Source organism: Pipistrellus hanaki (assembly GCF_964339955.1).
Source record: "Pipistrellus hanaki genome assembly, chromosome: 13".
In the NCBI taxonomy this organism is placed as follows: Eukaryota; Metazoa; Chordata; class Mammalia; order Chiroptera; family Vespertilionidae; genus Pipistrellus; species Pipistrellus hanaki.
In genome coordinates, this window is record NC_140515.1 from 56028678 (window position 1) to 56054300 (window position 25623).

At 51.7% G+C, this 25623-nt stretch overlaps 1 protein-coding gene across 3 annotated transcripts in view; it reads right to left on the bottom strand.

The window, feature by feature from the left end:
• The window catches only part of CNTN3 (contactin 3), an 88471-nt gene that overhangs the window by 61616 nt on the left and 1232 nt on the right, over positions 1-25623 (bottom strand). The gene's annotated exons all lie outside the window — the stretch shown is intronic.

A 25623-nucleotide genomic window follows, 5' to 3' on the forward strand; every position in this document is an offset into this window, starting at 1 on the left:
ACAAAGATGGTGGGTTAATTTGCATATGTATGCAGGCACAGAGTGGCCAAGAGGGGCAGGATACCTGTTATGAGGGGGAGGGGAGATGGTGGAGGGAGCTACAGGAGTAGTGCTCTGGACAGAAGCGAGGACTTGCCGGCTCCCGGGCAGCTGGAAGTGAAGCCAGGGGAAGGAAGGCCTATTCTTTTTTTAAAAAAATATATATTTTATTGATTTTTCCACAGAGAGAAAAGGAGAGGGACAGAGAGCTAGAAACATCCATGATAGAGAAATGTCAACCAGCTGCCTACTGCACAACCCCTACCGGGGATGTGCCCTCAACCAATGTACATGCCCTTTACCAGAATCGAACCTGGGACCTTTCAGTCCGCAGGCCAACGCTCTATCCACTGAGCCAAACTAGTTTTGGCAGAAGGCCTATTATTGCACGAATATCATGCAACTGGTCTTTAGCAGGTCAGTATTTCTTCAAAGCCCCTGTGACTTAGGTGCTGACGGCTTGTGGTGAGAGCAGAAGGAAGGCCACAGGAGAGGCTGCCGATGGCGAAGGTGTGTGTGTAGGCAATGAGGCTGCAGGTGTACAATGGGGCGGCGGCAGCGGGGGTGGGGGGAAGGGGTGCCTCAGATGCCAGGCTAAGGGTGCTGGTCTCAGGGCAAAGCCCGGGGAAAGTCATTGTGTTTGGAACCAGGAGTTGACACGATCAGACTCGCAAGGGGCGGGTTATTCACACCAGACGCACTGTCATCTGTACCAGGCGTAAGAGAATAAGAAGAAAACACACTTCCCAAGCACACCCACTTTATAATCTCTCCCTTCCGACTCACAGGCGCACGGGCTAGGAAACATTAGGCCAACGGAGGTCTGATATCAGAGAGGAAAGAGGGACATTCTAACATTCCCATATAAGCATGCACACAGGCATACACTGTATATGAAGTCTGTAGATAAAAAAAAATTACTCCTTCAGGAACCTTATATCTAAAAAGTACGCTGCTCCTTTCATCACCGCCAAGCAGGGCGCTGCTGTGATACACATCAAAGGCAACGAAGGCAATCAGGGCCCAGGGGTCTCCCCATGGCTGAAGGGACACGACCCCCTTCCCCTCTGGAAGCCACCGAGCCAAAATAATGACAGAAGAAGCCCCAAGAGCAGGACACACACCAATCAAAATGCCATCTGCTCTCCAGCTTTCACGGGAACGTCTCCAATGAATGAGAAAGAAGCTGGTAGCCTTCAGGATGTTCTCTGCTCCTAGACGCCTGCATCGGGGGCAGAGGGTTACGATATCCACAGCACGTGCCCACGGCCGGCTGGAAATAGCTCCCCACGTGGGTGCGTACTGACCATGGCCCTGTCCGTCCTTAATGTCAGTCAGCTGAGGGCCCAGCGTTGCCAGGCCTCGGACCCAAAGCCAAAAAGGCTCGAGCACAGTTCCTGTGTTTGCTCTAAAAGACCATCTGCGGCTTTCGTCGCATGCATTGAGAGACCGAGAAGATAATAGGTCATGAAATATGGATACGCATCTGTAACAGGAAACGTCTGCGGGCAGCGCTGAGTGCGGCCTGGCCAACGCTCCCCCTGCTTCCTTTCCCGGGAAGTTCCGTCCAGCTGTTCTGTCGAGTGCGGCCTCCTTTCTCCCAGACGCACAGGCACCGGATGCGCTTCTCCTTTCCTGAGCCAAACAGGACAGAGGTTCACGCGGAAAGACGGCTGCACACCTGTCTGGGAGCCACAGAACGTCTCCTCCGACTTCACACGGGAGAAACAGACGCAGCTCTGGAGCTGACAGTGTGCCCACGACCGCACACCCGCACTCCCTGCTCTGCAAGCATCGCTCTCAGATCCATGTTTCTCTCTCTCTCCCTCTCCCCCTTCCTCACTAAAATCAATAAAAAGCATATCTCTGGTGAGGATTAAAACAAGAAGTAACTTGTACCCCCTTCTCCCCCCCAAAAATAGTGCATAACCCACGGGAGACAGAATAAATTGTGGTTAAACATGGTGTATGTGTCTATGTGTGTACACACGTATGTGGCATAGATACATACATGCACACATACTGTTGTATAACCTTGGGCAAGTTGCTTGTTCTTTTTTTTTTTTTTTAATATATTTTATTGATTTTTTACAGAGAGGAAGGGAGAGGGATAGAGAGCTAGAAACATCAATGAGAGAGAAACATCGACCAGCTGCCTCTTGCACATCCCCAGCACCGGGGATGTGCCCACAACCAAGGTACATGCCCCTGACCGGAATCGAACCTGGGACCTTTCAGTCCACAGACCTATGCTCTATCCACTGAGCCAAACCAGTTTGGGCAAGTTACTTGTTCTTAAACCTCCTCTGCCCTCAGGCCCAGTGTGGCCTCTGCAGAGCGGGGCAGTGAGTGTAGGTGTAAGTGCTCTCGTGCAGAGGAGGGGGACTGTCTGCTGAGCCGGCCCCTGGAGCGGAGACAGGACGTCCCCGTGGCTGTTGTGCAGAAATTAAATAGGACGGGCACCTGGCTGCAGGTAAACAAGACTTCAACAAAGGAGGCGCTGAAAGGCGGGTCTCCCACTCGTTTTAAAAGAGACACTGGCTGCGCCCTTGTTCTGCTTCACTGTGTGTTCTCTGAAGTTTTGTTTTATCACAGCGAACGGAGTGACGCTGACACCTCTGGGAATGCTAATCACGGCGATGCACAGCTACAAGCTTGGGACTCACACCTATTAGGGGTGTAACGCCTCCCCTCGATCAACACAGAGGCGTGAGTCTAAATGCAGGCAAGCTGTGAATGTACCCCACAGTATGGGTTTCAGCGGAGGAGACAGACCCTCTTTACCCCCCTCTTCCTCTCCCAGGGGCACAGCTCTGGCTGTTTTCCTGCAAACAAGCAATGCTTCAGGAGAAACCCTTGGCGCACAGGATGGGGGCTCAGGCTGCCAGCCTGCACGGAATAACAGGGCGCAGGGCACCGAGGCACTGCCACAGGGAGGGGGAGGGCGGTCCATGGGGGCATTGTGAGCCCAGGGCGCCCCGAGTTTTCAGAAGACCCCGGACACGCAGAGCTTTATAGGCGGTGTCCCGGTTTCCCAGCGTTAGCAAGCAGCCCATTTATTGATTTTTTACAGAGAGGAAGGGAGAGGGATAGAGAGTTAGAAACATCGATGAGAGAGAAACATTGACCAGCTGCCTCCTGCACATCCCCTACTGGGGATGTGCCCGCAACCAATGTACCTGCCCTTGACCAGAATCGAACCTGGGACCTTTCAGTCCGCAGGCCGACGCTCTATCCACTGAGCCAAACTGGTTTCGGCTCAAGCAACCCATTTAAACCAAACTTCAGAACAGGTGTGCGGACCAAACCAAACACACCTGCGATCCGGACACCATCCGCCCGGGAGCGTCTGGCCAAATGCATGTTCCTGCTTAAAGAAGCCTGAACGGCTCCCTTCCTCTCTGACATCAATAAAAATGTATTTTTTAGCTCTAACCAGTTTGGTTCAGTGGATAGAGGGTCAGCCTGCAGACTCAAGGGTCCCAGGTTCGATTCTGGTCAAGGGCATGTACCTTGGTTGCAGGCACACCCCCAGTGGGAGGTGTGCAGGAGGCAGCTGGTCAATGATTCTCTCTCGATATTTCTAGCTCTTTATCCCTCTCCTTTCCTCTCTGTAAAAAATCAATAAAAAAATAAAAAGAAAAAAAAAAGAACCAGCAGACAGGAAGTGATTGTGAGAAGTGCCAGATGGGGTAGCTGGGAGGGTCCCAGGCCACCCAGAGCAAAGGAAGCAGCCGCTGGGGTTCAGACAGCTTTGCTCACTTGACTTTTTGTTTTTCATGTTGGCGACTCATCTTTTTTTAATCCTCACCCTGGGATATTTTTTTCCCATCGATTTGTAGAGAGTATGAAGGGAGGGGGAGACAGAGAGAAACATCGATGTGAGAGACACACATCGACTGGCTGCCTCCCTCAGGTGCCCCAACCGAGGGAATGGAGCCTGCAACCCAGCTCTGTGCCCTTGACTGGGGACCAAGGCCAGACTGGTCAGTGTGCAGACCGGTGCTCTAACCACTGAGTCACACTGGCTAGGGTAGCAGATGTTGCTTTTTGAAACACAGGCCTGGTCTAACAACACTAGACCAGATGTGGCCTCAGGGAGGGATGGGAGAGGAACAACCAGCCACAGGAGCCCAGGCTCTCTTTGGCGAGTTGTTCAGATAAGGCTGCTCCTGCTGTGCTCAGCTCCTGCCTGGCCATTCCGGCAGGCCTCCCGCCGGCCGCCCGCAGCCCATCCACGAGCAGGACCCACGGAGGCGCCACACAATATGTGTTGAATCCATGAACATCTGACTTAGGGCTGGCGCTGCCACAGCTGGCCCCGCACCACACCATCTGGGGAGCGAAACAAAAGCGCCAATCCCCTGTCTGCCTCCCTTTCCAGGCATTGGCCCAGAGACTGCCTTTGGTTTAAACTTCCCCCAGGAGCTCTGCGGTGGCCTGGTGCTCTCAGGAACCCACTCCACGCCCAAATGTCACTCCAGAGCCAGCACCTGCAGGGCACCCCACCTGGGCTGTGGGGCCGTGCCCTCCTCCCCAGCTGTGTCTGTGCCCTCCTCCCCAGCTGTGTCTGTGCCCTTTTCCCCAGCTGTGTCTGTGCCCTCCTCCCCAGCTGTGTCTGTGCCCTCCTCCCCAGCTGTGTCTGTGCCCTCCTCCCCAGCTGTGTCTGTGCCCTCCTCCCCAGCTGTGGGGCTGTGCCCTCCTCCCCAGCTGTGTCTGTGCCCTCCTCCCCAGCTGTGTCTGTGCCCTCCTCCCCAGCTGTGTCTGTGCCCTCCTCCCCAGCTGTGTCTGTGCCCTCCTCCCCAGCTGTGTCTGTGCCCTCCTCCCCGGCTATGTCTGTGCCCTCCTCCCCAGCTCTGGGGTCGTGCCCTCCTCCCCAGCTGTGTCTGTGCCCTCCTCCCCAGCTGTGGGGCTGTGCCCTCATCACCATTGATGTTTCTTTCTCTCTTCCTTTCTAAAATTAATACACTTAAAAAAAGAGAAAAGAAAAAAAAAAGGGCTTTCTAGCCATTCTCAGATCCTATAGTCAAACTCTTCAATGAACAAACATCAGAATGCTTTGCTTTCCACGTAGTATTTACAATATGGTATTTACAAGCAGTAAAAGTTATTTAACGATGTTTGAAAACTTCATTTTATCCAGGAACTGCTACTGACGAGATCACAAACTTCCTGAAGCACAGAGCACCAGGCACAGGCCCCCCTCTGCTCTGAAACCAAGCCTGCCTGAGTCTCCTGGAAAGACCCAGCTCAGCCAGCTCCATCGGAGCTCCTTGGGGTGAGATTTAACAAGTCAATTATCATCTACTTCCCCCCACCCACCCCAATTAACTAAACGAGACCACCAGAGTGAGAGTAAGGAACCTGCACTTTAGGCGTATGTGTAGGTGGTTCTAGGGTACCATGGGTTGAGAAATAATGGGGAAATCTTTACAAACAATTTGGGGTGAAGAACAGGGGCCCTAAAGCCCTCACATTGTTGGGAAGCACCATGTGCCACACGACAGAAGCTCCAGGTCCAGGAGACAGCTGTTGGCCAACGTGTAATGGCAGGTGTCCATCATTACAGCCTCACCCCGTTCCTTCCTCCCTCTCACCCCCCTCCGAACTCCCTGGAAATGCTACCTTTATTTATTTATTTTTAAAATAGTTGTTTGTATATGAGAGAGGGAGAGAGAAAAAAAAAAAAAAAAAAAAAAACATGAAAGAGAGAGAGAATCATGGATCGGCTGCCTCCTGGACACCCCCTACTGGGGATGGAGCCCACAACCGGGGCATGTGCCCTGACAGGGATGGAACTGTGACCTCCTAGTTCATAGGGCAACCACTGAGCCACACGGGCTGGGTTTTTCATTGACTTTTAAAGAGAGTGAAAGGGAGGGAGGGAGGGAGAGAAACCTCGATGTGAGAGAGACACGTTGATGGGTTGCCTCCTGCACGTGCCCTGACCTGGGCCGGAGATCAAACCTGCAACCCAGGTGTGTGCCCTTGACTGGGAATCATACCCTTGACCGGTTCCTTCCCGTGGGCTCCTGGGATTCCGAGACGGACTGGGGGACCTTCTCTGCGGTTGGAGCCTTGTGGTGAGTTCCAGAGCCCAGCGCACCTCCTGCCACCCACCCACACCCCCTGAGGGACGTCACCCCCTGGCCTCGGGGCTGCCAGCTTCACTCCCCCAACACCACACCCCTCTGCCTCCGCCCAGCGCTATTCCTTCTCCTTCCTCTCCGGCCCACACCCACTCCAGCTCACCTCCCTGGAGCCCACTGTCCCAGTTCTCTCCCGGGAGACACAGCCCAGGGATCCAGTGGGAAACCACACAGACGTGTATCTTCAGAAACGCTCCAGCTTACATACATGTGTACACACACACTCCCTTCTCCCATCTGAGCTTCTCCAATAAGCTCCCATGTTCTCATCAATAAACCAACACAAGTCCGACAGCTAATCTGCATAGCGTCTTCCTTGCCCTTTAAAACATTAAAAAAAAATCAATAGGACACAGAATGTGGACTTCAAATGGACCCCGAGAAACTCATTCCCAAGGCCAGACCAGACTGCGCACCCTTCTCCGAGTGTGGGGAAAGAATAATCCTTCACCTAGCCACAAGCAAGGAGGAAACAATTTCATAAATCGATAAAAATTGAAATTACATTAATCATTTATATGTAAACCAGAAAAAAAAAAACCAGTTCTTTTTATGGGGGAGATAAGAATCAGTCACCGTAAATCAGTCTATTAAAAATACCCTTACATTGTATCTATTATTTAGAAAAAAATCCTGTTTCTCACATTATAATTAAACTGTTCCTTTTCATCAAATTGATCGGGGTGACATTGGTTAATAAAATTGTATAGATTTCAGGGGCACAATCCTACTTCATCTGCATATTGTATGATGTATTCACCATGTCCTTCCATCACCGTTTACCCCCCCTTTCCCCTCCTCCACCTCCTCTCAGCCCTCTTTCCTCCTGGTCACCACCATGCTGCTGTGTCTATGAGTTTTAGTGTGTGTGTTTGTTTTTTCTAATCTCTTCACCCTTTTCACTCAGTCCCCCAACTCCCTCCCCTCTGACAGCTGTCAGTCTGTTCTCTGCATCTATGAGTCTATTTCTTTTTGTTGTTCTTTTATTTGGTTCATGAAGTTTCACACACATGTGTGAAATCACACGGTGCTTGCCTTTCTCTGGCTGGCGTATTTGGCTTAGCACAATGCTCTCCAGGTCCCTCCATGCCTCTCAAACGCTGAGAGATCCCTCTTCTTTACAGCTGCATGGTATTCCATAGTGTGGATGTCCCCCAGCTGTTTTTTTGTGTGTTTTTCTTAATATATATTTTATTGATTTTTTACAGAGAGGAAGGGAGAGGGATAGAAAGTTAGAAACATCGATGAGAGAGAAACATCGATCAGCTGCTACTTGCGGGGATGTGCCCACAACCAAGGAATCGAACCTGGTCTGCAGGCTGACACTCACTGAGTCAAACCGGTTTCAGCTGTCCCCCTGCTGTTTTATCCACTCCTCTGCTGACGGGCACCTGGGCTGCTACAGATCTTAGCCATGATGAATAACACTGCCATGGACCCCGGGGGCATACACTCTTTGGAATGAGCTTGGGGATTCTTAGGATCTATTCCCAGAAGTGGGACTGCTGGCCATTCAATAGTGTGGTGAAGACCTGGGAGGGGTGGGTGCTGGGTGGAGGTGAGGGGGTTGGTGGGGAAAATCACACAAAGGGGACATCTGTAATACTTTCAATACAGGTATGTTTTTAAAAAGGCGGCTTCCTTTTTAATTTTTGGAGGGAATTCCATACTGTTTTCCACAGTGGCTGCACCATCTGCATTCCACCAGAGACACATGAGAGTCCCCTCTGGCCACACCCTCGCCAACACCTGCTGTTTGTTGATTGATTGGTGATGGCCATTCTGATAAGAGTGAGGGGATCTCTCATTGTGCTTGTGGTGTGGGGGTAGTTTTTTGCTTTTGTTCTTGTTTTCTGTTCATCCTCACCTGAGGATATTTTTCCCATTGATTTTTAGAGTGAGTGGGAGGGAGGAGGAGGGACAGAGAGAAATATCGATGTGAGAGAGAGACCCATGGACTGGTTGTCTCCCGCAGGCATCCCAACCAGGGCCAGGGACTGAGCCTGCAACCGAGGTCCGTGCCCATGATCAGAATCGAACCCAAGAACCTCAGTCCTCGGGCCAACCTCTGAGCCAAACCAGCCAGGGCTCTTCGGGGTTTCCATCTGCATCTCTCTGATGGTTATGACATTGAGCATCTTTTCCGAAGTCTCGTGGCCATCTGCCTGTCCTCTTTGACGAAGTGTCTATTCAGATCCTTTGCCCATTTTTTAATAGGATTGGTTTTTTTTTTTTTGGCTTTGAGTTGTAATTTAATCAAGTGAAAGAAAAAAAGGGGGAAAAACACATACCCTGCTGCTTCAAGTTTTGTTTTGTTTTCTTCTACTTAGGAAAGAAAAGGTATTACTACATGCCTCTTGTCTTAAAGGACGTGTTTTTAAAAAGCACATTCAAATAAAGCCTTAAATCCTACTTCGCTACTGGAAACACCAAGTGCTTATTTCTTGGGCTCAAACTCGAAATTTTAAGCTTATTTTCTCTCTCGGCTTACTCAACGATTCCTGTAGAGTCTGGTGAGCACCCTTGACCTTCCGAGGAGAGGCGGCCTTGGGGCTGCGAGCAGCATCTTCTCACTGTGCCGAGTGACCCCAATAACCCCCCAGCCTCCAGTGTCCCCTCCCCGGGGAGGTCCCAGGTACTGCACCTGGAACAATGTAGAGACAGCGCCATTCCACGTCAGGGTGTCCCGGGGGAATGGATTAAACCGAATCCAGGGGGATCAACGTTTCCGAGCACGAAGCAAATGCAGACACTTCCCTAGCACAGTTAATCCGGGGACGGCAGCAGTGAGACGCTGAATTCTCCCGTCCCGCCGTCCCAGGGAGGGCACCTGGGTGTGTCTGGCTGCCTGGCATTCCTTATTCTGTCACAGGCCACGCAGAGTGAGGGGGAGGGGATGATAGTGCAGAAGGGCTGCTCAGACCCAGACAGCCTGTCTGCTCCCAGGAGCCAGCGCACACCTCCCTTTCAGTGCTGCTCCGACCTGGGGCTACCCCACATTCCCCGCTCTCCCTCCTCCCAGCCAGCTTCCCTGGGCTGTGTGGAGCAGGCCAGGCAGTTGAGTGCTGTCCCATGCACTGAAAGGTGACCAGTTAGCCGGCCTGCTGCCTGGAACCCCAGTAGGGGGCATGCAGGAGGCAGCCAATCAATGCTACTCTCAGCACTGATGTGTCTAGCTCACTGATGTTTCTCTCTCTCCCTCTTTTTTCCTCTCACTAAAGAATCAATGAAAGTCGTAAATAAATGAGTGAATCCCAGCACCTTCTTAGCAGGTGCGGAGCCCAAGGTTCCCATTGCTGGGAATTTAATGTAAAAAGTTGCAGATACCAAGGAGCCTCTCTCAGGGCATGACCTCCACTGTGAGTCAAGGTCAAGGTCGGCATCTGTGAGCCCTGCAGGGTCCTCTGAGCTCCCTTCCCAGCCCTGCAGCATGGACAGCTCCGCTCCACAAGCCCCTTCCACAGATCCGTCCACAGCAGGCAGGAACTTGGGAAAATCCCATCCCCAAATCAGGAGGCACCGAGGTGGGTGGTGGGCTCATGTGGCATTTCCCACGTGCCTGGAAAGGACCCAGGGAAGGGGCCTACATCACAGGATTTTCATCCCCCGCTGCAATAATAATAATAATAATAATAATAATAATAATAACAACAGTCTCTTTCCTTATTATGGTTAAGACCTGCGCTGGTGTTGCCCTTCTCACTCCCAATGTGGGACCCTCTCTTTTGTATCTTTTTCTCTCCTGCAGCGTGACTCATGGTTCTAAAGAAACTGTTTCACTTTGTTTCCCCTGTTGCTTGTCCTTCAATTTGTTTCATTCATTTAGGCTCTTGTTTTGCATGCGTGTTTTCCTCCTTACATTTATTGTGAGCTTCCTTTGCTTCTCTGTGTTTGCTTCTTAAAGTGGGATCTCAGATGGTTCACTTTTTAAAGCCTTCCTTGTTGTATCACAGACGTCCACTTGTTCGAACACCCTTGCACTGGCATTGGTGGACAATGCAATAAGGCAAGCCAAGAAAATAAAAGCATTTGGGTGGGAAAAAAACAGAAAGCTCATTATTTTTACAGACAGTTAATGAGAAAAGCCCAGCCCTGGCTAGTGTGGCTCGGCTGGTTGAGCAAAATCCCTTGCACCAAAAGGTTGCCTGTTGGATTGCTGGTCAGGGCATACACGTAGGTTGTGTGTTTGGCCCCGGTCAGGATGCTTGTGGGAGGCAACCAATCGATGTTTCTCTCTCACATCTATGCTTCTCTTTCTCTCTCTCCATTCCTCTCCCTAAAAATCAATAAAAATCATATTTAAAAAGGAAAAGAAAAGCCCATAAAACCTATAAAAGCAAAAACTCACTTGGATTATCATGGGAACTAGCAATGTTGCAGAATACAAGATCAATATACTAACATCGACTATATTTCTAAATGTAACAATGAAAAACTGGAACATAAGCATTTAAAAGTCATCTGTAGAGGGCTGCCTGAGAAGGCACATGGACATCCTTTAAATTGTCAGCTGAGCCCGAGGCACTGGTGGAGTCCATGTCCCGGTTACATCCCCCCCAAGAGGGCTGGGGTGCTATTCAGTTTCGGACTTACCTTTGTCCAGGTGTCAGCAGGGGCGGGTCTAGATATGTAAATCCAGGAATGCTAGGGCCTAGTTAAGAATGCAAATAAGCTCTTTTGACCCTATAAATAAACCTGCTGCGTGGCTCGGTGGCTAGCTGCCTCTCCATCAGAGAGGATGGCGCCCACTTAGCTCCCAGCTTGATGAATCTATTTCTGCCTTTTGGTCTCTTTCTTTCTTTAATTTCTTAATCCCCAGCGCCTCCACTCAGGAACATGACTGTTCCTTTTCCGTGATGGAGATGGACACAGAAAACAGAGAAACAGCCCCCCACAGTCATCCTTCCAACGCCACACACAAACATCCACTATCCAGAAAGAAATCTAATAAGGATGTGCAACCCCCAGCAGGAAAACCACGAAGGTGGCCGAGAGACATTGAAGACAAGCAGGGTAAAAGAGAAGGAGTGATACTCGCTGCCTGAAGACTCAGTGGGGTTGAAGTCCATCCTCCCGAATTACCTCCCAGAGGCAGGCCCCCTGGAGGAACCCAGGTGACTCTCAGATTCACATGGAAACACACAGGAGACAGGCCAGACAACATACACTGGAGAGAAGGAATGTCAGGGGCATCACACTGACGGAGAATCCAGTGTTGAACTTGCAGATGGATCTGTGGAGGGAGCCGAGCTCAGAAACAGACCCCAGATATTAGGTGGATAGTTTTAGGTTTTGAAACCGAGGCACTGAGGCACCAAGGCCATTCACGAGGGGGAAAAACAACTTTATTTTTTTATATTTTTAAACCATTTTGTTTAATATATTTTATTGATTTTTTTTTATAGAGAGGAAGGGAGAGGGATAGAGAGTTAGAAACATCAATGGGAGAGAAACACCGATCAGCTGCCTCCTGCACACCCCCCACTGGGGATGTGCCCGCAACCAATGTACCTGCCCTTGACCAGAATCGAACCCAGGACCCTGCAGTCCGCAGGTTGACGCTCTATCCACTGAGCCAAACCGGTCAGGGCGGGAAAGCATCTTTAATACGTGTGACTGCCAAAGTGATATTTACATAAAGCAATCCCATGTTCTCCATCCACACCACATATCTGACACAGATCACGGATCTAACATGGGGCAGCAGACCGGGAAGCTTCCGGAAGAAGGCCACATGACCATGCCCCGGACACGCTAAGTATCTGAAGTTCCTAAAAAAAAAAAAAAAAAAAAAAATGCTAACCTGGATTTGTTCAAAATGAAAAACGTCTTGCCATAAATAGTATTGTTAAGAAAATTAATATCATTACGAAAATTAATCACTGAGAAAATTAATTAATAGTCTAAGGACAAAATTAGCAGTACAGGTGTATGGGGAGTATATAAGTAAATGCCGGAAAGATAAAAAGCCCAATAAAAGCGGGCAATAGCCTTGAACAAACACTTCCCAGATGAAGACATAAAAGTGACAAATTAGTATATGAAGAGATGCTCAGAGGCATTAGTCATGCAAATTACAGCTACAGGAAGGGACAGCTTCTCGTTGACTAATAGAAATGGCTGCACGGAAGAGGGGCAGCGTGGGCAGGCAGGAGGCACAGGGGCCTCCAGGTCTGCTGCAGGGAACCATGGGCCACGGGTCCCCAGACACAGACGTTCCGCTCCGGGCCGGCTTCCCCAGGGACACCGTCCACAGACTGAAGGGAGCTCCCGTGTTCATTACCTGCATTGACAAGGACATTCCTGCCCTGGCCGGTGTGGTTCAGTGGATAGAGCACCGACGTGCATACTGAAGGGTCCCGGGTTCGATTCCAGTCAAGGGCATGTACCTTGGTTGTGGGCACACCCCCAGAAGAGGGTGTGCAGGAGGCAGCTGATGGATGTTTCTGACTCTCTATTCCTCTCCCTTCCTCTCTATAAAAAAAGTCAATAACATATTTTTTAAAAAAGAATATTCCTTCTACTGGGATTTTTTTCTTTCTTTTTAATTGATTTCAGAGAGAGAGAAACATCAATGATGAGAGAGGATCACTGATCAGCTGCCTCTGCACAGCCTACCCTGGGAATCAAGCCCACCACCCGGGCATATGCCCTGATCAGGAATCGAACCTGGACCTCCTGGTTCGTAGGTTGATGCTCAACCACAGAGCCGCACCAGCCAGGCATGTTCTCCTGGGATTTTCACTGATGGGAGTGACTGAGTGACCACCCAGGGAGTCTAATGCCACTGGAAGACGCATTACTCACTTCCCCCGCTAGGGGGCATGCCACTGACCCAGGGCCCTGCGGGGAAGCAGGGGCTGTGGAAAGAAGCAGCGGGCACAGGCACAGCCCTCACGGGGGCAGGCAAGGCTGGGGCAGGCAGGGCAGGGTCCTCGACTTGAAGGGCTAGTCTGAAGGAACTTGGGGGCTCTGGGCCCAGGGGTGGCGACCAGCTGTCTGGGGCATTGGTCAGACCAGTGGTTGGCTAACTCATTACAGAGCCACAGGACAACGATTGAAATTTCTTTTGAGAGCCAATTTTTTTTCTTTTAAACTTCAACTTCTTCTAACACCACTTCTTCAACATAGACTCGCCCAGGCCATGGTATTTTGCGGAAGAGCCACACTCAAGGGGCCAAAGAGCTGTATGTGGCTCGCGCGCTGCAGTCTGCTGACCATGATGGGGGGGGTCAGACTGCAGGGTCTGATCCCAGGCAGACAGAGAAAACTTTGGCCACTCTTTGGCCCTGTAATTGATGGCTACCAGACTGACAGAGAACCTGAGAGATGGCAGCCAGAGCACTAAGAGCCCCAGAGGGGAAGCTTAGATGGCTTGTACTTTACTTTGAAATCAGGTTTCAGAGAAGTAAAACACCACATGCACACAAATGGCCATCCTTTATAGGAATAAACTGACTTCAATGTGTTTGTGACCCACCACCTCTAGAGAGAATACCTGCCTTTTATAGGACACACCTCACACTACACGCTAAACTGTTAATTAAATATCAAGTATGTTTTTTAAAAATAATAATAATAAGTCCATTTAGCTTGGCCAGCGTGGCTCAGTGGTTGAGCACGGATTAGGAATCAGGAGGTTATGGTCTGATTCTGGTGCAGGGCCCATGCCCCGGTAGTGGCTCCATCCCCAGGAGGCAGGAGGCAGTTGATTGGTGATTCTCCTCATTGATGTGTCTATCTCTTTCTCCCTCTCCCTTCCTCTCTGAAATCAATAAGAACACATTTAAAAACAGTAGTGATAAGTCCATTTTAAGGTGCACTATAAAACCAGAACTCTTACTTCGCTTAGGAAAACCTTCATTACTATCATCTTGAAATACTAAATGGCTGTCTTAAAATCTAATGATTTTACCGTTTCAAATAAACACAACTAAACTGATAATTGTAATGTCAGATAAATACAGATTAAAAGGGATCTACTCAGGGCCATGGAAGGGTTTTCTCGGCTGTGGAAACGAGCTGCCGGAGAGCAGGTGTTTTACCCCGCATGTCCACAGGGCTGGGGGGAAGAAGCTCTTCTCTGTAACTTCCTCGTTAAAATTGCAATGTACCAGGCAGGAGCCGGACCCGCTGGGATAATGGTGAAATTACTGTCTCGGCATTCAGCCTTCATTTCCTCGAAGATTTCCCAAGTCGTGACAAGCTGCTTGATGCCTCCAAGGTACAAAGAAAAGTAAAATAGCCTCCCCCGCGGGGCACAGAGCAGACCGCGGGCAGGGGGTGCAGAGCCCGGGGCAGCCGCTCCTCCGGTCAGACTCTGGCCTGAGAACGCCACCTGCCAGATGTCAGCTGCTCTGAGACGACAGAGCAGGGTTCCAATCGGTCACGCAATGGAATTTCACCCAGAAAACCCAGGAGCCCTGGCCGGTCTGGCCCAGTGGACTGAAGGGACCCAGGTTTGATTCCTGTCAAGGGCATGTATCTGGGTTGCAGGCATATCCAGGCATGTGCCCTGACCAGGAATTGAACCATGACCTCCTGGTTCATAGGTCAACGCTCAAGCACTGCACCACACTGGCTGGCTGGGCCACATCACTTTTTCCTGCCAGTATATGTGACATGACATTGGGGAACCACTGTCACAGAGGGAAACCCATGGATACAGAGGGCTAACAGTGTGCCTTCTCTCTTCTCCCAGCTCCCACCCCCTGGTCTCGGAGAGTGGAGTGACGTGGACCAGAATGAGGGCGTCACTCTCTAGACACGGAGAAGGAGAGGTGGCCCTTTGAATGGAGGACATGAAGGGGACGGAAGACTCCAGGGACAAGGAAGAGAGGGACCTCCAGAGCGCGTGTCCTGTCTCCTAGCCCCTGCCTCCACCGAGACACAGGGTGAGCTGGGAAGCGTAGGGGATGATCAGCATCCGGCCCTGTGAACCCCACAACGCATTTCACGTGGGCGTGCCCCCATGGGGCTGCTGGCCGTGGACAACTCCATCAGTCCTCCCGCTGGCCTCACAGCCAGGACTGCAGTTCCAAGTTCCATGCAGTATTTCCGACATCACAGAGGATTCAACGATGTATATGAAAACAGACAAAACCCCACAAAGTATCGCCAACATTAAACTCAAAGGCAAATGGAGGGAAGGAAACTGAGAATGCCCGGGCTGGAGCCCAAAGGCCCTTCCTGTGGGAAAGGGGCGATTCTGTCACCAGAGGATGTTACTGCTGAGGAGGCAACGTTCCAGGGTCACTGCATGCTCGGCCTCTTAGGTGCCAGCCAATGGCCTGGGGTTCGCCCCTCACCCTCAAGGGAGTGTGACCCAGATGCTGGGGTGCAGGTCCCCCCTACCTCCTGACTACCCTAGGGTGGGGACGGGGCCATGGTAATGCACCCTCCACTCTGATTCCACGGGGTGGTAAGGCCCCAGGAATGAGGGGGCTTGGCTCACTGTCCCTCCAGGTCAGAGGTGACCGCTGGGCTCTGACCGTGCAGGGCGACCGGGCACAAGGTCCCCTAAATCACAGGGACTCTGGGTTCGGTCCTGAGCCAGAAAACCACGCTCTACTAGAATAACCATTCTGAGAAAGGTTGGTCATGATTCTTGGGATACTGATTTCATTAACTAGATCAACCTCTCCACATGATTTAATGTCATGCATGAAAAATCTCTACATTCCAAGCAAAAATCTTGCAGGAACTATATTTTATTGGGCAGATTTTTTTTTTCTTTGTAATGAACAAGGAGTCACCCAGACGTCGCTTCTCCCAGTGTGAGCGGCGGGTCAGTGAAATGGTGAAATGAGGAAGGAGCAATTACTAAGGTGAAAACAGCCCGAATCCCACCGCCGCCTCCACTTGATTATTCAGGGCATCGATCAGCTTATTTAGTTTTAGGAACAGACAGTGACACCTACCTGTCCCAGGGATTTGCACGTTGCCTGTAAATTTTAAAATCAACCACATTACCTCAGCACGTATTTATCCCTTTGCACTCCGCTGTCCCTTCTCAGGGGACATCGGAATTCTAGCATATCACTCGGATGTCCCCTCTCAGGGGACATTGCAGTTTATTAGAGATTACGGGGAATTGAGTTAATTCAATGCACGTTTCTGCCGTTAGCGTTGAGTAGCTGGTAGCCAATGTCCAGAATGGTTCGGAGTGCAAAGGGTTAAAATGAGCTCCCCGTGTTCAGAGCCATCCTCTCGGGTGACAGGTTTGGTCCTGATTCACGCACCCAGATTAATTCTGTTTATTGTCCTTCGTCACAGAACTTCGATGACTAGCACCGCGGAAAATGGGCCTGGGGAGGAATCTCACCCTCGAGGTTCAGAAAGGACTTCCGGCTCACACATCAGGCTCACCCTCAGCCCATCACACGCCTCTACACCTCAGGCCAAGTCCTGGGAAAGGTTCCTTGGGAACATCTAGGAGAAAATCAGAAGTTGGTAGGGGGTGCCCTGAGAGGCCTGGTAACGAAGGCAGCCAGGTCCTCCTGTCGCTGTCCATGGTGCTGAACCTCCCCATGGAGAGGCTGAGGGAGCCTGGGAGACCCTCACCCAGGGAGTGCGGCCATAATGATGTCTGCAGGCCCAGGCCTGGCCCCCGCGAGGCCTGAGAGCAGTTATGTGCACCCCTCGAAATGTGGGAGAAGGAACGCAGCCAGGGTTGCTGAGTGAGGACGAGTGAACCAGGGCTTATTCTAGTCTTAAGCATCGATGAGGTCCTGTCCACCTGTTTTGTACCCTAACAATGTGCAGGAGGATGGTTTCTGCCAGGAGCCCCCCGTCAGCCTGCACCCCAGAGGACCTGGATGTCCCTGACCAGCTGGACCTGCAGCTGCAGCCCGGGCCCCGGGGGCAAGACCCGCACAGCTCCCAGCCACCCCGCCGGAGAGCGACAGAGAGGCCTCTTGCTTTAGGCCACTGGAAACTCCTGGCTGTTCTCTAAGTACAACCGTAGTGGAAATTCCTCTGGGCCAGCTGTACTGTTGCTCAAAAGTCCTCCTTTCTACCCCACACACCTTCCCGTGGAACCCACGCCTCCCCACCGTCGTGGGAATATTGAATCAATTTGCACATCTGCTTACGTTTTAGGAGGCTATGTTTATTCTAAAGCTATATGTGTGCCTAAAATGTCCTCGCCACTCAGCAGCTGCACATTTTATGAAGTAATTAAAGGCCACAGTTGTTGACTTAGTAAACTCCACACATTTTTATTCTGTAATGTTACACACCAAAAAAAAAAAAAAAAATTCCTAGAGGGAAATACTAATCACTGAGATACATCAACCCAGAGTTTTGCATATACTCTTAAAAAAGTCTACATATATAAAAGGTTAATAATGTGCTAAGTGTCCGACCATCCAACGAGTCATTATGATGCACACTGACCACCAGGGGGCAGGTGCTCAGCACAGGAGCTGCCGAGCTGCAGGAGCTGCAGTGACTTGGCGGCAGCGGTTCTTGGGTGATGCACCCTGAAACCAGAGAGGAGGGAGCCCCATTCCTCCTGGGGCCGTGCGATTCCACCTTCGGCCGTGGGTTATGCTGTTTGGCTGGGGCTCTGTCAGCCCCAAATCTGGTATTCTGCAGACTTGCGTTTGCGTTCCACACCCTGTACAACAACACCTTTGCAGAGTGCCCTCTGGCACTCCAGGACCCCTCGGGGGATGTCAGAGAGCCGGTTTTGGCCCGATCCCCACAGGCCAGGCCGAGGGACCCCGCCTGCTGGAGGGACCACACTCACTCTGGAGATGCCAGGGAGAGACCACAGGAGGTTGGCTCCAGAGAAGGCTCATCCCATCTCACTTAGTCCCGCCCCATTGGCCACCTTCTAATATCCTCTCAATGTGCATGAATCTGCCCATAGGTCACCTTTGCACTCCGAACCATTCTGGACATTGGCTACCAGCTACTCGACGCTACTTTGCGGCGGACATGTGCGTTGAATTAACTCAATTCCCCGTAATCACTAATAAACTGCAATGTCCCCCCTGAGAGGGGACATCCGAGTGATATGCTAGAATTCCGATGTCCCCTGAGAGGGGACAGCGGAGTGCAAAGGGTTAATAAGAACACTCGCGGTGACTGCGGACCCACGAGACTCAGAATCGTTTGCCAGCACAGCCCCCAGCCACCCCGTCAGAGAGCAACAGAAAGACCTTGGGTTTTAGGCCAATACCCCTTTCCACTCCACACCTTCCCGGGGAATCCACACCTGCCCACTGTCCCTGGATGTAGCCTGTGGATAAGCTCAGCGTAGCAGATGCAGGCCAGGCCCCAGCAGGAGCCGTGATGAGCAGGGGCCAGAGGAAAGCAAGAACCCTGCACCCTGAGTCTTGAGCGGAAGCTCAGCCCTCACACCGCCACCACCTGGCCACATTCTCTCCCTCACGTCCAGCCTGATTCAGGGTGAGCGAGAGAGACTCGGGCTTAAAGGGACGTGCAAGCCCCCAGGCCTGGCCGAGGAAGGGGCCGCTGCGGCCGCCTTTGCAAGCCGCCTCCTGTGGGGCTGACCCGCGCTGCCCCTTCTTCTGAAGTCCTTCTTCTCTGAAGGTCAAACTTGGTACGTTTTAGAGCCGCCTTCCCCGATCCCCCAAGGTCCCCTGCAAACAAAGACATGTCAACTTTTCAATGAGAGACGACTGAAAACATGTACCCACTAGGGGTCAGCACAGAAGAGCCCATTCAAACACAGACCCCTGAAGCAAGAAAGAAAACCCAGAAAAGGAAAAGAGAAGAGGAAGAGGAGGAAGCAACTAGCTTTAAATAACATGGGCCCACTGACCCCAAGGGTCAAATCCCTCCCCAGCCTTTGCTGTTATTCTCTTGCTTGAATGCTTATGAAATGTCTGCACTCCTTACCTCATGTGCTGTATAATTTGAGTGTGTGTGGGGGAGGGGGAGAGGGTACATTAATGACAAAGAAATAGAGTATTCATAATCACATGGAAGAATTTTTTTAAAAAAATCAAGATTCAGGAAGAAACCCCAGAAGTAATTTCTGGAAAAATGACCAAAGATATTCTGAAGCAACAGGCAATGATGGCACCATTGGATGAGGAAGCATTAACACCTGTGTTCTGGAACTGCCCAGCAGATGGCCATGTGCTGTCCACTTACCTGCACTGCCCCAGACCACGTGGTTGGTTCCGTGGCATAACAAAACCACAGACTGAGATGCTTCCTGTTTCCAGAAATCAATATGCCCCCCAGAGCCAGAGAACCAGCTCCCCGGAGGCATTCCCTGTTTAATATTCATGAGACAGTCCAACAGAGCAGTACTGAAAATAGCCGTGCGTCTTCTTCCCTTGTGTATGAGGAAATGTGCACGTAATGGTGTGAGAAAGTGAGAAAAACCTTTGGCCTCCAAGGCTCAAAATTTCAAAAGGGTACAGCCCATCTGTGCAAACCGGTCCTGGTTGGCTTTACTCAGCAGAATAAAAAGCACTCGTAAAGCTTCATGAAGAAAAACTGAGCCCTGGCCAGTGTGTTTCAGTGGCTAGAGCATCAGCCCTTGCACCTAATGGTCAAGGCTTTGATTCCCAGTCAAGAGCACGTACCTGGGTTGCAGGTTTGATCCCCGGCCCCTGTCGGGGCATGAGTGGGAAGCAACCAGTAAATGTGTTTCTTTCACATTGATGTTTCTCTCTCTCTCTCCCTCCTCCCACCTCCTTTTCTCCCTTCCATTCTCTCTAAAAATCAAGGGGGAAATATGCTCAGGTGAGGATTAGCAACAGCAACCAATAGAATGGAGAAAACGACTCACCGACTAATACACACTAATGTGAATATTTCTGCTGGTGAAGCCCATAGCTGGGTGTAAGGGAGGCACCGTCTCCATGGCGCCCACCCGGGTGCAAACGCGCCCGCCCAGGTGCCAGAGCCCTCGGATGCTCACGGTCTCATCGCCGCGCCTGGCGACCTGCAACTCGCCGCTTCCCCTGCAGGGGCAGCCGCCCGCCGGCAGCAGCCGGCCCGGATGGCGGGTACAAGGTGCCAGCTGACTTTAATTGCCCGAGAAGGGTCATTACCGTGCCTGCAATGTGTGGAGTTACTTTCCAGAGTGGCTGTTTCCATGGAAGAACCAGAAATGGGCCGGGAGGCAGTTACACGGGAGAAGCAGCATCAGTGGGTTCTTTGCCTGAGTGGCATAAAAACCCTGTCCCAGCCCTGGCTGGTGTGGCTCAATGGGTAGAGCGTCGGCCTGCAGACTGAAGGTCCCGGGTTTGATTCCAGTCAAGGAATGTACCTTGGGTGCAGGCTCCTCCCTGGCCCAGACCCTGGTCGGGGCGTATGCAGGAGGCAACCGATCAATGTCCTTCTCTCACATCGATATTCCTCTCTTTCCCTCTTCTATTCTCTCTAAAAGTCAATGGGAAGATATCCTCAGGTGAGGATTTAAAAAACACACCGAAACCCCCTGTCCCGGTCTGAGTCAGTCAGCTCCGGCTCCCACGCTGAAGGCCGGAGCCACCCAAATGCCATGTCCCGGGTGTGAAATCCCAACACTTGGGTCTCCATAGCAACGTTCCCATGCTGGCGTCTCCACGGAGAAGCAGTTCGTGCTGTTTAAGAACAACCAGACAAATATTTGCATGGAGACCGGCCTGCGGGAGAGGAATGCTGAAGCCTCGAGGACATGTGCATCAATACAGCGCCGGTGTGTGCCGACACGGTGACGCCGGCTTTGAGCATGTTTGCTCTCCAAATTAAACCCCAGACACACGGAGCTACACACGGACTGAAACCGCACCGAGCTACACGCACCGGATCGGGCTAAAACACGGTGACAAATGGCAAGATCGGCTGCCCGGCTGATGGTAACGCACCAAGGGCAACCCCTGGTTCAGAAAGTGTACCATGACCACCGGCATCCCGGGAGGGGGGTGGGGAGGAGAGGGGGGGGGGTTACATGGGACTCTCTGTACTGTTTCTGTGACTTCCTGTGTTACTATTTTAAAATAAAACGTTTAAACATGTAAGTTATCACCCTAACCGGCTTGGCTCAGTGGATAGAGCATCGGCCTGCAGACTCAAGGGTCCCAGGTTCTGTTCCGGTCAAGGGCATGTACCTTGATTGCCAGCACATACCCATTAGGGGGTGTGCAGGAGGCAGCTGATCGATGTTTCTACCTCATCGATATTTCTAACTCTTTATGCCCTGCCCTTTCTCTTTGTAAAGAATCAATAAAATATATTTTTAAAAAAGAATAATCTGAATATTTCTTTCAAAAAATGTAAGTTACCAAGTCGGACCCCCGAAATAGCTCAGGAAGTCCTGAGTGGGCCCAGGAGTGTCTGTTATTTCACCAGATCATCCTAGGGGGCAGTGGGAGGGGAATGAGTATTTCTGGCCTTCAGAGGGGCCCTCTGTTTGGGGTGAGGGGAGACTGTTCCATGCTCACATGGTGCCCCGGGGACCAGTAATTATTTACAGTTTAGGAAGATGGACTTTAATTTGTTGTTTTTCAGTCATTAGTTCTTTGTTTTTTGTTACTCCTCACTCGAGGATATGTTTCCATTGATTTTTTTAGGGAGAGTGGGAAAGAGAGGGAAGGAAAGACAGAGAGAAACATTAATGTGAGAGAAACACATTGATTGGTTGCCTCCTACACATACCCTGACCAGGGCCCAGGCCAGGGAGGAGCCTGCAACCAAGGTACCTGCCCTTGACTGGAATCGAACCCAGGACCCTTTGGTCTGGCTAGGGCCAGTCATTTGGTTCTGTGTCCCACATGCCCCTGTTTTACTCTAAGAAGATAATGAATTCTGAGAATTCCACATTGCATTCAAATCCCACCTTGCACTCAAATGAGCCAATGACACTGAGGACCAGGCCTCGGTACAGACCACCTTTAGTCTATGCTTCCTTTGGGGCCGTGGTCGGCAAACTGTGCCTCAGGAGACACATGTGGCTCTTTGGCCCCTTGAGTGCGGCTCTTCCACAAAATACCACGGCCTGGGCGAGTCTATTTTGAAGAAGTGGCATTAGAAGAAGTTTAAGTTTAAAACATTTGGCTCTCCAAAGAAATTTCAATCGTTGTCCTGTTGATATTTGGCTCTGTTGACCAATGAGTTTGCCGACCACAGCTTTAGGGCATATGTATTTGTCACAGAATTTTTTAAATGCAGACAGTATCAAAATCCTGGTCTGTTTTCAATGAATGATGGATCAGCCCAAAACTGTGCAAAAAAAAATATCCTAATTAATCATTTTAAGTCCAACAAAATAATTTTAAGCCCGAATATAACTACAGTAGAATTTCATGTGAATAAAAGAGATGGAGGTTTCATTCTACCGATATTTGCGGAAGCCCTGACGTGCTTGTTATCAGGAAGGGCAGGGACTGAACAGCTGAAAGAGGTTAAGTTCTGATCCCCGCCCCCCTGAGGCAGGACACAAGGGCAGTGCAGAGCAGGCAGTGTGGGTCCAGGCCTTGTCAAGGAGGAGCCCAGAGGCAGGTCACGGGCAAAGGGCAGCATGGAAGTAAGGAGTTACCTGGCAGAAGCACCAGTGAGCTGGGGGGTGGCGGGGAGATGGAAGGGGTGTGAGGTGGACACCAGGAGTGTCTACAGAGTCTCCCAGGAAGCTGCAGGGGCCGCTGTGGCGGGGAGGCCCTGCATGGGATGAGTAGGGAGAAGAGTTCTCCAGGCCAGGCACTGGGTGGCTCATGGGGATTCATCCAGCACGGAGTGTCCAGAAGACCGGAGCGGGTGGGGGCGGGGCAGCAGACGGCTTCTTCACCCCTGCACTGAGGCAAGACGTGCAACCCAGTGCTCGGACCCAGGCTGGTGCAGGAAAACCCCAACGAATGTCCTGTGTTTGTGTTTGTTGCTGTGTGTGTGTGTGGGTATGTGTGTTGTTGTTGTTGTTGTTAATCCTCACCCGAGGATATTTTTCCATTTCTATTTTAAAATAAAATGTTTAAATAGAGAGAGTGGAAGGGAGGAGGGGAGACAGAGAAAGAAACATCGATGGGAGAGAGAGAAAGAAACATCGATGGGAGAGAAACACATCAATTGGTTGCCTCCTGCACGCCCCCTCTTGGGGACTGAGCCTGCCACCTGGGCATGTGTCCTGGTGGGGAATCGAACCAGCAACCTCTTGGTGCACAGGACAATGCTCAACCACTGAGCCACGCTGGCCGGGCAGAGCCTGTGAAGTGTTGTCATGAGCCCAGGAATTCTTTCTCCCCAGGCAAGCAGTGCTGGGACAGGCTCCCGGATCAGCCACGCAATCCAAGTCGTTTCTGAGTGACAGATTTCATCCCAACATTCAAGAGGCACTCTGCCAAGCGAGTTAGAAAAGCAAAGGAGGCAAGCTGGCCCTCCGGTTCTAGCCCCTGGAAGTTCGCACCCTGAGTCACAAAGCACCTAAGAGAGTAGCCTACATAACCCAGGTCCTGAGACGCACCATCCGCAACAAGGAGCACAGGCATCGTCGGAATTACTTCAACTCACTTCACAGGCAGCCGCTGTCTCCCGCTTCCTCCAAGGCCGCCTCTTGGCACAGCCAGGATGCTACAAATATTTACATTCCACGCAGCCGAGCTGTCTGAGGCGCCACCAAGTTCTGCCAGCGCGTCTACCGAGGACCCTCACGTCTTGCGTGTAACGTGCACGTGAAAGGGCAGAAGGGAAAGCCCTGGGGATGGAAACGTGGCAGGCGGAGTCTCAACCGGGGTGCCTGCCTCCTGCAGCAGATTTTAAAAAGACATGTGCCCACCATGGTGTGTCGGAGACAGATGCAGTGAGGACAGGGGGTGGAGAGAAGGGGGAGGAGGGGGAGGAGGGGAGAGAAGGGGCAGGGCGGGGACTGAAAACCAAACACCACTTAGCCCACTTGCTCACTTCCAAAATGTTTATTCCTATCAGATGGGAACCTGAGACCCGTCATCCCTCCATTTCAAAGACCTCTGGTACCCTACAGGAACCTGTGTCCCCACATGCCAATCACTGCCCCGTGACTCTGCAAAAGGATGCTCTCTGTGCACCAAGATAGGGCGTAAGAAAGGGACACATCCGCCACCAACCACGGTGTAGCAAAGGCGGGTCCAAACCAGGGAGCATCTCAGACACGCTCACCCTCCCAGGGACAGAGCAGCTCCGGCCCATCAGCGGGCTTCCAGGCAGACGGCGGGGGTGACTGATGCTGAGGGGGCAGCCACAAGCCCACAGCATCAATAAATCCCTCGCCATCCAATTCCCTCCCACTACATACAATTAACATGCCTTCCCTGCTAACGACTTCCTGGGGACAGGGAAACAGAGCATCCCTCCTCTGCCTGCTGACAGGGCCCCCACACGGTGAGATGTGTATGTCCTGCAGCAGGAGAAGGTGGTGCAGGTCTAGACTTCGCTGGTTTGGCTCAGAGGATCCGGCATCAGCCGGTGGACCCGTCCTGAGATGGATCTGGTCCACGGCACATGCCCCGGTTGTGGGCTCGATCCCCAGTGAAGGGTGTGCAGGAGGCAGTCGAGCCATCATTCTCTCTCATCCTTGATGTCTCCCTCTCCCTCTCCCTGCCTCTCTGGAATCAATAAAAAATGCATTTAAAGAAAAAGAAAAGGTGCGGTGATAGCTCTGTACGATTTCAGCGCAAACCGTAGCGAGAGCTGATGAAAACTTCACGTTGGGCGCTTCCGTTGTGCAGGAAAAACGAAGCTGGAAGATGTGCGCTGGGTGTGGGGGGAGGAGTGGGAAACCCATACACGAGGAAGACGTGTTTTGTATGAAGTGAGACCCGGAGGGCAGCGAGCATAAATGAGCCGGGGAGAGTGCACGGCTGCTCTCGGCTCCAGCGGAGCCTGCGGCCACGTGGGTGCTATGGGAGGTGCTGTGGCCATTTTCAGGACCCCCCAGGCTCCAGGGCTGTGTCAGGAAGGGTGTTTAAAAGTTAGGCTCCTCCGAGAAGTGCACGTCACGGCTCCCGGGGTGGAGGCTGACATTAATGACATCCAGACAGGGAGAGGGACACAGGGCTGGATGTCACTGTCTGAAGCCTCGGCTGCCGAATGCATCAGCCGGCTGGTCCATGAGCCTTGCGGTGTCTCAGCCGGCCCGGCCCCTCTCCCGGCAGGAGGTCCGCACATACCCAGCCCACCTGGCCTTCACCTGAACAGTGCAGCCACCAGCCTGAGGTCCCTGGGGGTACAGATCCGTCCAGGGGTCCCACTGTCCAGGGGCCTGTCCTGCCACCGGACCTGTCCCTGGCACGTTCTGGGCTTTTGCACGTGCCGTCCACGTGGTTATGACAATGGATGCACCTGCCACTTCCTCCCTGGTCCCACGACCCACAAAGGGTTAAACCCACACACTCACAGGCCAGGGCATGGGAGCCAAAGTCACTGTTACCAAACGCAGCCAGTAACGCTGCCTGCCTGCCTGCCGGAGCAACACACTGGAGCGATACGGAGACACAGTAGC